Source organism: Meles meles, chromosome 16 (assembly GCF_922984935.1).
Source record: "Meles meles chromosome 16, mMelMel3.1 paternal haplotype, whole genome shotgun sequence".
NCBI lineage: Eukaryota > Metazoa > Chordata > Mammalia > Carnivora > Mustelidae > Meles > Meles meles.
This window is the reverse complement of record NC_060081.1, coordinates 78,952,310-78,968,108: the sequence shown is the minus strand read 5'-3', so window position 1 is coordinate 78,968,108 and position 15,799 is coordinate 78,952,310. Positions and strand designations below refer to the sequence as shown.

General features: G+C 44.8%; 1 long non-coding RNA gene across 1 annotated transcript in view; it reads left to right on the top strand.

The window, feature by feature from the left end:
- Positions 1-15,799, top strand: part of LOC123926713 — a 46,430-nt gene that overhangs the window by 10,088 nt on the left and 20,543 nt on the right. Inside the window, exon 2 of the long non-coding RNA XR_006815302.1 lies at positions 14,181-14,323. This is a non-coding gene — a long non-coding RNA (uncharacterized LOC123926713). The remainder of the gene's footprint in view (positions 1-14,180; positions 14,324-15,799) is intronic.

The following is a 15,799-nucleotide window of genomic DNA, read 5'->3' as shown; positions in this document are numbered from 1 at the left end:
CTCTAGTGAAGGAGCTGAACAGGGCACAAACAAAAGTAACGCCAGAAGGCAACAGTGTTAGTGCTCCGGGACACTAGGAGAGATGCCAGCTTTGGACCCCCAGACAAGACTTCTTTGTGAAACTTATATTTGAGCTGAGAGTCATACGACAAAAGCAGTTAAGGGAGCTTGGACCAGGGAGCGAACAGTGTAGGAGCCAAGGCTTGCCATGTGTCCTGGGAATGCAAAGGCCGCTGGCCCTGGTACCTGGCCAGCCAGGGAGCCTGGGTGAAGTGGGCAAGCCTGTCCCCAGGATGTGCAACTTGACATCTTCGGGGGGGCCGAGGAGCGGGCCCAGGAAGATGTTGCTGAGACCTCTAGCCTATGGGCATGGGGTGGCACGCCATGGAAATAGGAGAACATAATGCATTTCACTTGGGTACGGATTGGGGTGCGTCCAATTGGTGCCGTCAGAACACCCATGCGGAGATGTCTTGCAGGTGCTGGAGGTGGAAGGCTGCGGCTCAGGATTTCATGAATCAAGCTCTAGCTTCTATTCATGAGATTAAAGTGCATTAAGTTAATGAGTGCCCCTGCTGTTGGCTTATTTCAGGGCTCGTTTTCACTTGCTTTTTGGAAATGTTGCAAAGAGTGGATGGCTACTAAACTCCTACTGCTTCTCCTCCTGGATATTTTTTTAAATAGTGCCTGACTTGAAAGCCGGCAAATTAATATATGTATGACTAATTACTCCTACAGAATCAGGGATTATTTCACTCACCTCTCGTTCAACCTCAATAGGTTACTCATTATTAAATGGATTAACAAACAACCTTTAATGAAAGCATCACATTCAGTCTATAAGTCGCAATGATTTAGAATAATTGGGTCTGTAGGTCTTGCCTCCTGAGATATTGTTGGCCTGTTGTTTTTTGAAAAGCCTTATCTAAAATGTCCAAATTAGCTTGCTTTACTTAAAGTAAATAAAGTCGTTGAGGATATTTTCCTGTTTAAGAGAAACTCTGGTGGAGAATTTCTACGGAAAGGAGAAGTTGGTTTCGCTTAATCCATTCAAGAAGTTGCTTACTGAGTGCCCACTTGGTGTTCTGTGCGGCTTCAGGGCTATAAACCACAGACACAGCCCATTGATCTAGGACTGATGACAGAGAAAAGAAAAGAAACCGGGTCTCAGGTGATAGTGTAGAGGGGAGCAGGCTCAAGGAGAGGTCAAGGAAGATCTTCCTAAGGAAATTATGTTTAATCCCAGACTTCAGTCTGGAATAGAGGACAGAAAATGGAGCACAGTGCGAAACATGGCTGGAGGTCAGACATGAAAAGGGGGTTTGGTGGGGGAGAAAGAGAGGCAGGTGAGGACCTGGAAACTTGAAAGCAGTTTGGACTTTATCCCCAGAGTAATGGGTGACCGTGGAAAGCTTTGAAACACAAGAGTGACGGGGATCAGGTAGAGGGTTTTCCGAAGGTCATTCTGGCTGCGGTGGAGGAAGGATGTGAAGGAGCAAAGTAGAGGTTTGGGGACGAGCAAGGATGCTGTTGGGCAGGTCCAGGTGGGACTGGACAGTGGCTGAGAACTGGCGGCAGGTGTGAGGACAAAGCAGATATGTGGGAGAGCGTTAGCAGGCGAGATGCGGCGGGGGTGGGGGGAGTGCAGGGTCTTACCAGTGAGTGTCTTACCAGTTAGTGTACAACGAACACCCAAATGTTTACGTTCTTCATTTTGCTTTCTTGCTTCAACCCACTCCTGTCTGTCTTGTCTCCTTCATGCCACTGAACCACACCGGCCCATGTCAACAGCTTGCCCTCTCCAGAAACATGGCCCCATCTTCACCTGGTTGGTGGTGCAGAAGTAACAGGCACAGATAACTCCCTTCTCCAAATACTATCCTTTCTCTGCATCCGACGCAACCCTCTCCTGGTTCTCCACCTGCCTCCTCAGCTCTTCCTTCTCAGAAGTGTCCCCCTGAGATGTCCCTCTATCTGTCTAGATCATTTGTCTAGATCATGCAGGTCCTCGGGACCCAGGCTTGGACCCTCCTCTGCTCCAACTCCCTTCCTGGGGGAATCTCACCCATCCCACATCTTAAAACCATCTAGATGCTGAGAACTCCCACATGTATCCAGTCCTGTGTCTCCTGTGATCGAACTGACCTAACTCTCCCTCGGTGGCCTTACCATTAGGTTTCCCTGTGGACATCTCCACATCTGCAAGAGTGCCCCAAATGTGGTGCTTCTGTAGTCTTCTACCCGCAGGAAATGGGGCCATTAGCTCCGATTCTGTGCTGCCCACCCCCCTCCAACACTAAGGCAAATTCTGTCATCAGGTCTGCTCTAAAAGCCTACTTCAGATCTACCCACTTCGGACTCCACGGCTCCCCCCTAGTCCAGGTCTGCATCAGACCTCTGCAACAGCCTGGAACAAACCTGACTACATCGATCCTTGCTCCATCACAGTCCGTGCTCCAAACATCCGCAAAGCTTTTTCTTGTTTAATTTTGCGAAATTACTTTATCATTAAAAAAAAGCCACAGATTGCAAAGCTCCCCTTATTTTTTGTTCTAATTTGTGTCCTTAGGGTGCAAATGAAATGGACAAAATCTTACTGAACTTCTAGGTGCAAGGTTCAGTGCCAAGGTTGGGGTGGGGGGATAGGGACATGGTGACCAAGGGGAGGAGGCCACCAAGGAGCCAAGAACCCGTGGAGCAGACATGACAGGCATAGAGATGCTTTAACATGAGGAGGAAGGTGGCGTGCTGGGAGACAGGTGTGGATGAGCTCTCTCAGAATTCAGAAGAGGAAGCTCTTATGGTCACTGACTGAGATGGGGCTGTTCCATGGAACAAATAGTTTGGGCAGATACTTGAAGGATTTGAACATGTTGAGATTGGAGGAAAGAGCATTTTTAGGAGAAGGAACAAGAAGGAAAGGCCTGGGGGAAGAAAAATGGCTCCATTCGGTCGATCCACAGGAAAGGGAGAGAGGCAGTTGGGAGGCAAGGCTGGAAGGTAGCATGAGATCCCAGAATGCCTTGAATTACATCCGCGCTACAGACTCTAGCCTTCATCCTATAGGGTACAGTCAGTGGAAGACTATGAAGGCATTTGAGCAGGAAAATCACACGGACAAAGCTAAATATGATGAGAATGCCTGAGAGCTGTGCCTATAATGACTTAGAAAGCGCCGTTCGCACCCGGAATTTCCTTCTGCTTCTCCAAAGAGACTCATTTGCCATCACAAAGTTTTCTAGTGCTCCTCTCTTCGAGAAGCGGTCCTTAGTTTTCCCTCTCCCTGGGTGTGGGCTGAACTTAGCTATTCCCTTCTAATGAGAGCCGTGGGCCAGGGGAGCTGTGAGGCTTCTCAGACTAGGTTCATCTTGGCCATATGACTCTTGCATTACTTGTTTTGGAGGAAGACAGATGCCAGGTCATGGGCAACCCTCTGGAGAGATCCAGATGGTGAGGAACGGAGGCCTCCTGCAAGAGCCGAAGAAGTGAATTTGGAAGTGGCTCTTGACCCCCAGTCCAGTCCCAGGTGACAACTTGACTGCAACCTCACGAGAGAACTCGCATCAGAAGCATGGAGATAAATCGCTTCTAAATTTCTGCCCTACAGAAACTATCAGATAATAAATATGTGTTGTCTTAAGCCAACAAATTTGAGGCCATTTCTTATGAGGAATACTTAACTAAAACAGGTATCAAGAGTGTTTTTTAAAAATGTGAAATCAGGAGCACCTGGGTGACTCAGTTGGTTAATTGTCTGCCTTCAGCTCAGGTCATGGTCCCGGGTCTTGGGATGGAGTCCTGAATCAGGCTCCCTGCTTAGCGGGAAGTCTGCCTCTCCCTCCCCCTCTGCTCCCTCTCTCAATTCATGCTTGCTCTCTCACTCTATCTCAAATAAATAAAATCTTTGTTTAAAAAAAAGTGGACAAAACTGTCAAAAATGCCATTATAACCCACTGGAAATTGGTCTAAGGCATACAACAAAAGAGAAGGTTTATTAATAAAATTACTAAACTTCAGTTAAGAACAGTGTGAAATCGGTGACATTTTTGCCTGTGGATACTCCTTTTTTTTTCCTTTTTTTAAAGATTTTATTTTTAAGTCATCTCTGCACTCAACATGGGGCTCAAACTCACAACCCTGAGATCAAGAATCACTCACTCCACCTGCTGAGCCAGCCAGGTGCCCCAGGATGCTCTTACTCCAGAAAGCAACAAGGGAAAGACCAAAAGTGACCAAGACAAGAAAGGAACAGAGAAAATATCTGGAAACAATGACAAAAGAAGTAATAAAATGGCACTAAATACATAACTATCGATAATTACTCCGAAAATGTAATTTTCGGAGGACTACATGGACTAAATGTTCCCATCAAAAGACCTAGGGTGTCAGAATAAGGATCTCAAAACGAGATCATCCTGGATTAAAAAAAACAAACCAAAAAACAAAAAACAAGACCCGTCTATATGCTGCCTACAAGAGACTCATTTGAGACCGAAAGTCTTCCTGCAGATTGGAAACAAGGGGATGGAGAAACATTTATGATGCAAATGGACGTCAAAAGGAAGCAACAGGGGATACACAATTAATGACTGACCTCTCATCAGAAGTAATGGAGGCCAAAAGCAGTGATGACATATTCAGAATGCTGAAATAAAAGAAACTGTCAAGCAAGAATTCTATAGCTAGCAAATACAAAAATGAAAGTGAAATAAATACATTTGAGGATAAACAAAGACTGAAAGAATTTGTTGCTAGCAGACTTGCTTTCCAAGAAATACTAAAGGAAGTTCTTCAAGTTGAAATTAACACTAGATGGTAACTTGAACTCATGAGGAGATATGAAGAATACTGGAAATGGTAAGTATAAAAGTCTCTGTAAGTAGATTTCATCTCTTCTCTTGCTTTTTAAAAATATGTAAGATGGGGCAGAGCAATAGTTCTAACACTGTGTGACTGGGTTTATAATGGTGCAAAGGATGGGGAGAAAAATGAGACATGCTTGGAGAAAGTTCCTGTATGTTACTGAAATTTAGTATTCTGAAGCAGATTGTGCTAAATTAAAAAGCATGTTGTAATCTTTAGAACAACCACGAATAAAATAACTCAAAAAATAGTAAAAAAAAATTAACTGACGAATCTAAGTGATTCATGAAAACATATTTAATATAAGACAGCAAAGGAGAACAAAGAGAGACATATGACAAATAGAAAACAAATTGTAAAATGACAGTTGTAAATCTAGTCATATCAGCAAAGTCCTTAATGTGAACAGACTAAATACTTCAAAAGACAGAGATTGTCAGAATGGATGAAAAAGCAAGGCCCACCATAGATTCAAAGACACAAATGAAAGCAGAAGGATAGAAAAAAAAGATATGCCATGCAAACAGTAACCATAAGAAAGCTGGAGTTTCTGTATTAATATCGGATAAATAAGGTCACCTGGGTGGCTCAGTCAGTTGAGCGTCTGCCGTTGGCTCAGGTCATGATTCCGGGGTCCTGGAATGGAGCCCCGTGTCGGGCTACCTGCTCAGTGGGGAGTCTGCTTCTTCCTCTCCTTCTGCCCCTCCCTCCTGCTTGTGTTCTGTCTCTCTCTCAAATAAATATATAAAATTAAAAAATATATATATCAGACAAACAGACTTTAAGCCTTTAAGACAGATCATAATGATAAACGGTCAATACCTAAGTTAGATATAACAATTATAAATATATGTGCACATTATCAATCTCTCATGATTAACCCAAAGAAGTGAAGGAAAGATTGACTTAACTGAAAGGAAAAATGGACAACCCAGTAATTTTAGTTAGTGACTTCAGCGACACTCTCAATAATTAACAAACAACTGGGCAAAAATGTAAGCAAGAGTAGGATTGCAAGATGGCACAGCGGCTATGGAAAACAATATGGCGGTCCCTTAAAAAATGAAAAACAGTATTACCATGTGATCCGGCAATTCCATTTCTGAGTATATATCCAAGAGAATGGAGAGCACGGTCTCAAAGAGATATTTGCATCTCATGTTCACAACAGGCAAGAAGTGAAGTAGCCCAAAGGTCCACCGGTGGATGACGGAGTAGACCAAGTGCGGTGGGCACGTGCAGTGGAACAGTCCAGTCTTTAAAGGGAAGGAAATCCTATCCCATGCGACGACATGGATGAACCTGTGGACATTACCGGAAGTGAAATAAGTCAGTCACAGGCAGGTCAATACTGAATGAGTCCACTTATAGGAGTTACCTAAAATAATCAAACTCATAGAAAGAAAGTAGGATGGTGGTTATGAGGGCTAAGGGGAGTTGCTTTTGGTGGGTGTAGAGTTTCAGTTTTGTGAGATGATGAAGTTCTGGACATCTGTATCTCAACAATGTTGGATGAATGAATATATCTAACAACACAAAACCAGACCCTCAGAAATGGTTAAGATGGTAAATTTTCTGTGATGTGTTTTTATCACAGTTTTAAAAAATCAACAGAGATATGGAAGACTTGAACAACCCTATCCATCAGCTTGACCTGACATTTATAGAAAACTACCCAAAGGTTAAAGGACACATGTTGGGGTGTCTGGATGGCTCAGTGGGTTGAACATCCAGCTCTTGGTTTTGGCTCAGGTTGTGATCTCATGGATCATGGGATCGAGCCCCGAGTGGGCCTCTGTGCTCAGTGGGAAGTCTGCTTGGGATGCTCTCTCTCCCTCTGCCTCTGCTCTCCCCCTCCCCCACACACTCATGCTCTCTCTTTCAAAGAAAATAAATAAATCTTAAAAAAAGATTTAAAAAAAAGAATACGTATTCTTGTCAAGAGCCCATGGGATGTTCTCCAGGATCAGCCATCAGTTGGACCACAGAACAAGACTCAAGTGTTTAAAGACTAAAATCATATGAAGAAGTACATTCTCTTGTCACAACAGAATTAAAATGGAGACCCTCAGCTGAAAGATACCTAGGAAAACCTAGAATTCTTCAAAATTAAACAACCTTTCTAAGTAATTTATGGATCAAAGAAGAAATCGCAGGAGAAGTGAAACAGTAACTCGGGAGAATCAAGAACACAGCATAAGAAGAGGTGTGGGATGGAACAGTGCAGCTTATGATGACGGTTATGGCCGTAAACGCCTATCTTGGAAAAAAGGGAAAGGCCTCCAATCCATCACCTAATCTCTCCCTTCAAGAAATTAGAAAAAGAACAAACTAAGGGCGCCTGGGTGGCTCAGTGGGTTAAGCCTCTGCCTTCAGCTCAGGTCATGATCCCAGAGTCCTGGGATCGAGCCCTGCATCGGGCTCTCTGCTCAGCAGGGAGCCTGCTTCCTCCTCTCTCTCTCTGCCTGCCTCTCTGCCTACTTGTGATCTCTCTCTGTCAAATAAATAAATAAAATCTTTAAAAAAAAAAAAAGAAGAAGAAAAAGAACAAACTAAACCAAATCCGGCAACACGTAAGAAGGACCAGAGCCTGTGAGCGGGCGGGATTTATTCCAGGAACACAAGGTTGCTTCAGTGTCTAGAGATGAATTAATTCATCTGCGTGGGCGAATGGCACCGCCACGTCTCATCAAGGGCGATACGTAAAGTTCATGCCCCAAACATGTCCCTCTTGCCACATTTTCAACTCATCACCGAATGTCCCTGACCTTGATCCTTTTACTTTTCTGCGTCCTCAATGCCACGAAAGGGTTGGTCCTTTCTACCTTGGATCCCAGGCCACAACCCCTTCCTCGCCTCCTCGGTCTTCCATTCCACTGCTATGGGGCCTTTGTCCTGTAGTTGTTTGTTTTAGTTCTTACGGTCTCTGATCTGCGAAGACAGCCCAGTGGCTTCAAGCGCACGCGCAGGCACGCGAGTACACACGTGCACGCCCCTCCCCAGATTGCGTGGGGTTGTTTCCAGCCTTGTGACCCCTGTCTGTTCTTCAGCACGTCACCCTCTCAGCCACAAAGGCCTTGCATTTGCCGTGTTCTCTCTGCTTGGGTTGTGATTTCCTCTTTTCCTTGGTCTAGGTAACTTTTCTCCATCCTTTAGTCCTCAACTCATCCGTCGTTTCCCAGGGGGTAGCCTTGCTGACTCCGCAGAAGAGCGCGGGTTCCCCTCCTGTGTTTCATCATGGACCAGAGGTTCTCACAAGGTGCAGGACAGACCCCACAGCAAAGAATGATCCGGCCCCAAGTGCCCGTAGCGCTGAGACGGAACCGCCCGGTAGTGGACCCTGTTCCTCTCCGCTGCAGTGTGTGTCTCCACGCTACTGGACACTCACGCGGGTTTCTTTGCTGTCTCTCTCAGCTTGACTGTGGGCTTCGTGAGAGCTCGAGTCGTGATGGTCCTTAGTCACACAGGGTCCTCCAAGCCTGGCACAGCGCCACATTCCTTCCTCGGTCTAGATACTAGGATTCGGCCGTACCTTGTCCCCTCTGTTTTCTAAGAGCATCTTGATTTTCCTGTGGGCAACACATTCTCTCTTTCATTTGCTTTTGGTGGGTCTGTCTCTTGCGGTGTCTCACCCCAACACTGACCCTCCCATCGCCCCCCCCCACCCCACCCTGCACCCCCCCAGCCACGAGGCGGGCACATGACCACAGCCCCGCTGATGAGACCCCCCTCCTGTTTTTGAAAGGGAAGTTGGAAAATTTCATAAGTAAATAGGGAATCAATATTGGAAGCGGGCCACGCTCATTCCTTTACATCTGTCTGTGGCCGCTTTGATGTACAACATCAGAGCTGAGCAGTTGCAACAGAGACTGTGCGTCCTGCAGAGCTGAAAACATTGACAGTCTGGTCATTTACAGAAACTATTTGCCAACCCCTGATCTAAAGCAATAATTCATGACTTCTCACTGCCAAGGCTGCCCTGGACCTCTGCGAGGCCAGCCGCTACACTTTTCCTTCGATTTCGTCACCTTCCCCGTGATAGCCAGCAGCCCCATTTACCGCCCCCCCCCCCCACACACACCTTTTTGGCTTGGGTGTAGCCCGGGTAGGTCTCAGAAGTCACCTAAAGAGGCTTAACGAATGCAGCAACCCAACAGATGTGGGTTAAGGGGCTTAACATGAGAGCAGGTTGCAGGGTGCTCCCCCAAAAGATATGCCCGTGTCCTGATCCCCGGAATCTGTGAATGTGACCTTATTTGGAAAATGGATCTTCGCAGTTATAACTAAGTTAAGGATCTCAAAACGAGATCATCCTGGATTATCTGGGTGAGCCCTAAATCCAATGAGTAGTGTCTTCGGAAGAGACTCAGAGGGGAAGGCGCCCTGAAGATAGAGGTGGGTCATAGAGCGATTCTATGGCAGACAAGGTCAAGGACTATCAGAGTCCGGTGTACACAGAGGAGGCAAAAACAAAAACAGAAACAACCCAAACAAACAAACAAACAAAAAAAACAAAAGAAAAAAGGATTCCTTTAAAGTCTTTAAGAGAAGGATGGGACCACCAGGAACCTGATTTGGGACTTCTGGCCTCCAGAAGCGCGTGAGGATGCATTTCTCTTGTTTTAAATCCCCAATTTGTAATAGTTTGTTACAGAAGCACAGGAAACAACAGTCATCCCATCTCCTAAAGCTCTTGGGGTAAGACCTAGTCTCCTTCACTCTTTACAAGGCTTTTCGTGGCCTGGCCACTATTGTTATCTTTCTTGTCTCTTCTTTCTTTCTTTTAACTCGTTCTTTCTTTTGTTTTTTTGTTTGTTTGTTTTTTTGTTTTGTTTTAAATAAACTAATTGTTTTAGGTCCCCAGCAAAATTGAATGGGAGGTACAGAGACTTCTCACATGTCTCCTGCCTTTCTCTACTCCCGTGCAGAGCCCCCCAGCAAGAGCCCCCAGGACAGTGGTGCGTTCATTAAAATTCCATGACGCTACACTGACCCGTCATCATCACCCAAAGTCCACAGTTTACCTAAGGGTTGACTCTTGGTGTTACATACTCTCTAGGTTTGAACAAATTTTAAAGGACATATTGACCTTTACAGTGAGGTATAGAACCGTTCCACTGCCCTGGAGATTGTCTGTGGTCCGTCTGTCTGTCAGCCCTAACTCTGTCCACCCCACTGATCTGTTTACTGTCTCCGGAGTTTTGCCTTCCCCACAATGTCATATTTTTGGAATCGTACAATATGTAGCTTCTTATCCTCAGTAATATGCATGTGGTTTTTCTTTTCTTTCTTTCTTTCTTTTTTTTAGCCTGTTGATACGACGAATCACAGGAATTGATTTTTGAATGTTAAACCAGATTCGCATAACTGGGATCAATCTCACTCGGTCCTGATGTATAATTCTTTTCATATTATTAGATTTAATGTGCAAATGTATATATAGTTATATATCATTTTATATTACATATATATTTTCATTTATGTTCATGGAAGATGTAGGTCTATAGATTTCTTTTCTTATAATGTCTTTGTCTATTTTTGGTAGGAAGGTAAAAATACTGGCCTCGTAAGCATGAGTTAGGAAATAGTCCCTCTGTTTCTCTCCTCTGAAAGAGTTGATATTGAATTGGTATCATCTCTTTCTTGAAAGTTTAGAAGAAGTCATCAGTGAACCAATCTGGGTCTATTGCTTTCTGTTTTAGAAGATTATTAATTGTTGATTCAATTTCTGTAATAGATTTAGGCCCATTCAGTTGTCTTGATCCTTCTTGTGTGGGTTTTGGCTGATTCTATCTTTCAAGGAAGGGAAACATCCGTTTCTTCTTTGTTATCAAATTTGCAGGTATGTTGTTGATAATATGCCCTGATTATATTTTTACATATTTATTTATTTACTTAAGAATTTATTTTTAAGTACTCTCTATGTCCAATGTGAGGCTTGAGCCCACAACCTTGAGATCAAGAGTCTCATGCTCTGAGCCAGCCAGGTGCCCCCTGATTATAATTTTAATATCCATGGGATCTCAGCATGCCCTCTCTTTCTTTTCTGATATTAGTAGTAATTTGTGTCATGTCTTTTTTTAGCTGGCCTGGCTAGAGGCTTATTGATTTTACTGATATTTGCAAAGAACCAACTTTCTTTTTTTTTTAAGATTTTATTTATTTATTTATTTGACAGAGAGAGAAATCACAAGTAGGCAGGAGGCAGGCAGAGAGAGAGGGAAGCAGGCTCCCTGCTGAGCAGAGAGCCCGTCTCGGGGCTCCATCCCAGGACCCCGGGATCGTGACCTGAGCTGAAGGCAGACGCTTAACCCACTGAGCCACTCAGGTGCCCCAAGAATCCACTTTTGATTTTGTTGATTTTTTTCTATTGATTTCCTGATCTCAAGTTCATCGATTCCTGTGGCAATTTTTATTTTATTTTATTTTTTAAAGATTTTATTGATTTATTTGACAGAGAGACAGCAAGAGAGGGAACACAAGCAGGGGGAGTGGGAGAGGGAGAAATAGGCTTCCCACAGAGGAGGACCCCAAGATCATGACCCAGACTGAAGGCAGGTGCTTAACTGACTGAGCCACCCGGGCACCCTGAAAAGTTGTATTTTCATTCAGTTCAAAATATTTTAAAATTTCTCTCGTGATTTCTTCTTTGACTCACGTGTTATTTATAAGTGTGTTATCTAATCTCCATATATTTGGAGTTTTCAGCTACCTTTGTTCGTAATTTCTGCTTTAATTCCATTGTGCCCTGACAGAAGACAGTGTCTGGTTTTCTCTTTTACATTCTGCTTTATGGTCCAGAATGTGGTCTCTTTCGGAATATGTTCCGTGTGAGCTGGAGATGAATCTGCTCTTGTAGGACAAAGTATTCTACAGATGTCCAGTATACGCAGGGGATCGATGGTAGTTAATTCCACCATATCCTTACTGACTGGCCGCCTGCCGAATCTACCCACTTGTGAGGAAGGGGTTTTGAAGCCTCCAACTTGGCCAGTGGGTTCATCTGTTTCTTCTTGCTATTTTGTCAGTGTCTGTCTCCAGCACTTTGACATTCTGTCGTTAGGTGCGTACACATCGAAGACTGTCACAACTTCTTGGAGAACTGACCCTTTTCTCACTAATGTGATGTGGCCATCTTTATCCCTGATCATTTTCTTTGCTCTGAAGTCTTCTCTGTCTGAAATCAATATAGCTATTCCTGTTTTTTTCTCCCCAATTCAGGGTTAGTATTGTTTATCTTTCTCTATCCATTTACTTTTAATCTATATATGTCTTTAAGTTTAAAATGGATTTCTTGTAGACACCGTATGGATGAGTCTCTGTCTTTTTTTTTTTTTTTTTTTTGTCCCTACTGACAATTTCTGTCTTTTTGGTGTGCTTAGGCCATTTCCATTCAAAGTCAACTTTGACATTACTAGATTAATACCTATCATATTTGTTCCAGTTCTCTATTTGTTGCCTTTATTCTTTGTTCCTATTTTTCATCTTCCGTTCTTTCTGCCCTTTGTCAATTGAGTTGAGCTTTTTATCTGGTCCCATCTTCTCTCCTGTCTTGGCATATGCACTATTTTTTTTTTCACGTTTTTTAGTGGCTGCCCTAGACTTTGTCATACATTTACCAGGAATCCAAGTCTACTTTCAAATAACACTCCACTGCTCTGTGGTATAGTTATGGTTCTTATAACAAGAAGCTATTCCTACTCCCTCCGTCCCATCCGTCATGTCATTGCTGTCATCACTTCCGTGATATACAAGCACCATATATCAACGCATCATTGATCACGTTGTTGATCTTATTTTGAACAAACTCCTATCTGTTAGGTCAGTTAAGAATAATGAAAAAAAGTTTGGATTTCACCTTCACTTATGTAGTCTCCAGTGCTCATCATTTCTATATACAGATCTGAATTTCCAACCTATATTATTTTCCTTCTCTCTAAAGAACATTTTTTGGAAGACTTTTTTATTTTTATTTTTAAGTAATCTCTACACCCAGCATGGGGCTCGAACTCACAACCCTGAGATCAAGAGGTACATGTCCCACCAACTGAGCCAGCCGGGAGCCCCTTCTCTAAAGAACTTTCAACATTTCTTGTAAGGCAGGTCTACTGGCAACAAATCCCCTTAGTGTTCGGTTTTTTTTTGTTTTTTTTTTTTTTGAGAAAGTCTTCATTTCTCTTTCACCTTTAAAGGATAATTGGTCAGGATACAGAATTCGAGATTGGTGGGGGGTTTTCTTTAAGCACTTTAAATATTGCATCCCACTCTCTTCTTGCTTGCATGGTTTCTGAGGAGAAGCTGGATGGAGATCTTAACTTTGCTTTTCTGTGGGTAAGGTGGTTTATTCCTCTGGTTTCTTTCAACATTTTTTCTTTATCTTTGATTTCCTGAAGTTTGAATATGATATACCTAGGTGTGTTTTGTTTTGTTTTTGGTTTGTTGGTTTGTTTGTTTTACATTAATCCTGTGTGGCATTCTGTGAGCTTCCTGGACCTGAGGGTTGGTATCTCTCTCACTTTAATGGGGGGAAATTCTCCATCCTTACTGTTCAGAAATGTCTTCTCCTTTCTCCCTTGTCCTTCTGCTCTTCCCACAACGGGTATGTTACGTTTGTGGTTGTCCCAGTGTTTGGGAATATTCTATTTCATTTTCTTCCCAGGGTGTTCTTTTCTCTTTGCTTTTTTTAGTTTGGGAAGTTTCGATTGTCTATGTCCAAGCTCCGAGAATCTTTTTCCAGCTGTGCCCAGTGTGCTCATAAGCCCATCAAACGCATTCTTTCTGTTATGGTCTTTGATGTCCAGCATTTCTCTTGTATTTTTTCTTCTCTCTGCATACATTATCCCCATGTCGTGCATGCTGTCTACTTGCCCATTAAAACCGTTAACATATGGGGACACCAGGCTGACTCAGTTAGTAGAACCTGCCACCATCGTTCTGAGTTCCAGTTGGATGTGGAGCCTACTTAAAAACAAGACAAAACAGAACAAAACAAAACGAAACAACACTTAACATATCAATCTTAATTTTTAAGTCTCCCGGTCTCATCATTCTAGCCTCCCTGCCATCTCTGAGTCTGGTTCTGCTGTTTGCTCTGTCTCTTTAAATTGTATTTTCCACCTTTTATTAGGCCTTTTAATGTTTTGTGGAGAGGTGGGCATGATGTGCGGGGTAAATGCCCTGCAGTGGTCGGACCTTTTGCAGTGCGGGGTACAGGTGTGGGGAAAGGCCGAGCTCCGGAGCCCCGGGGGGTGGGCTCAGTGGTCGCATGTCCTTCCCCTGTCCCTCCCCGGTGGTTGTGATTTCTCTTCCCTCCTTAGGTGGGCGGGCCGGGAAGGCCGGAGGGGCCGCAGGTGCGCCTTCCCTCCCCCCAGGTGGGTTATGCGGGGTAAGAGCCAGCCGCCAAGCTACCCCCCGCGGGAAGCAGCTCGGAACTTCTCCGATTCTCACCGCCAAGGCCCTGGTAAGCTCCTGGAGGCAAACCCCCAAAGCAGGGGTTCTCCGATCTCTGCCCCACAGTTGTTACCCCTCAGAACTGTCAGAGCCCAGCAACTGCCCAGCTGCAGGTCCGGTCCCCCTGCCCAGCGCTGTCTCGGTGACTTGTGGCTCCTTCTCCATCTGCGGGCGCTGCTGATTGCGGGGAGGGGGCAGGGGTGTGCGGGGCGGCCTGGTTCCCGTCTGAGGTCGTGGGCCGCTCCGAGCAGTGGAGAGCGATGAGGGAGACAGCCCCAAAACGAAGGGTCCTTTAGGCTGGCTCGGGGAGGCTTCCCCAGAGGGTGTGGCGGGACAGGAGCCCTGCTGAGCCAGGAGGGACACCGCATGGGGGGCGCGCAGGTGCAGGGGACACACCGAGCCTCCCGGTGCACCGCGGGCTCCCTGGCGTGCTGCGTCTCCACCCCGGGGCGCCGCGTCTGGGGTTGTGAGGAGGGAAGGAGTCGGTGCAAGGTCCACCTTGGCGCACACTGGCTGCGGCCCGTGTTGCCAGTCTTCCTGGGCCCCTTCGCTAAGCCCTCCTGTCCCCGCGTCCCTGCAAGACACCTACTCAAGCACATGGGGTGTCCGCTGCCAGAGCGCAGCCCTGCTCTGTCTCCATCTCACTTCTCCCAAGGATCGGAGAGGACGCGTGGATTTCTCGGCGTGTTGGGCTTTCTGTGCGGCCTTTTGCTTACGGACTTGTGAGGATGGAGTGGTGATTCCTCCGTCCTTACCAAGCGGGCCACAGAGCAAGAGTCCCATTTTCTTCTTTTAAAAATTATTTCGCCCCTTTACTTCCTTTGCCTTTGTCTGTACACTTTACAGTCAGCTTGTCTATTTCTACAGAAATCGTTCTAGGATTTTTGATTGGAATCATACTGCACTTCTAGATCAATTTTTGGTGTAATTTACATCTTAACAATATGGAGTCTTCCCACCCATGAATACAAAATATGTCGGCATTTACCTAGGCCTTATTTGATTTCTTTCATCGGTTTTTCATCTTTTTCAGCATGCAGATTTTGCACACATTTTGTTAGATTTTAGCCTACGCATTTCATGATTTTTTAGTGCCCTTGTAAATGGCATTTCAGAATCTTTCATTTTCTAATAGTTGATTGCTAGTGTATAGAAATGTAATCGATTGAATTGACATTGCATACTGTGACCTTGCTGAAAGCGCTTATTAGTTCTAGAAGCTTTTTAATTTTTTTAAAAGAAGATTTTATTTATTTATTTGACAGAGATCGCAAGTAGGCAGAGGCAGGCAGAGAGGGGCGGTGGGGGAAGGAGGCTTCCTGCCAAGCAGAGGGCCCGATGCAAGGCTCGATCCCAGGACCCTGAGATCATGACCTGAGCCAAAGGCAGAGGCTTAACCCACTGAGCCACCCAGGCACCCCTTTTTTTAAAATTTTTAAGTAGGCTGGAGGCTCAGTGTGGAGCCCAGGGCCAGGATTGAACTCAC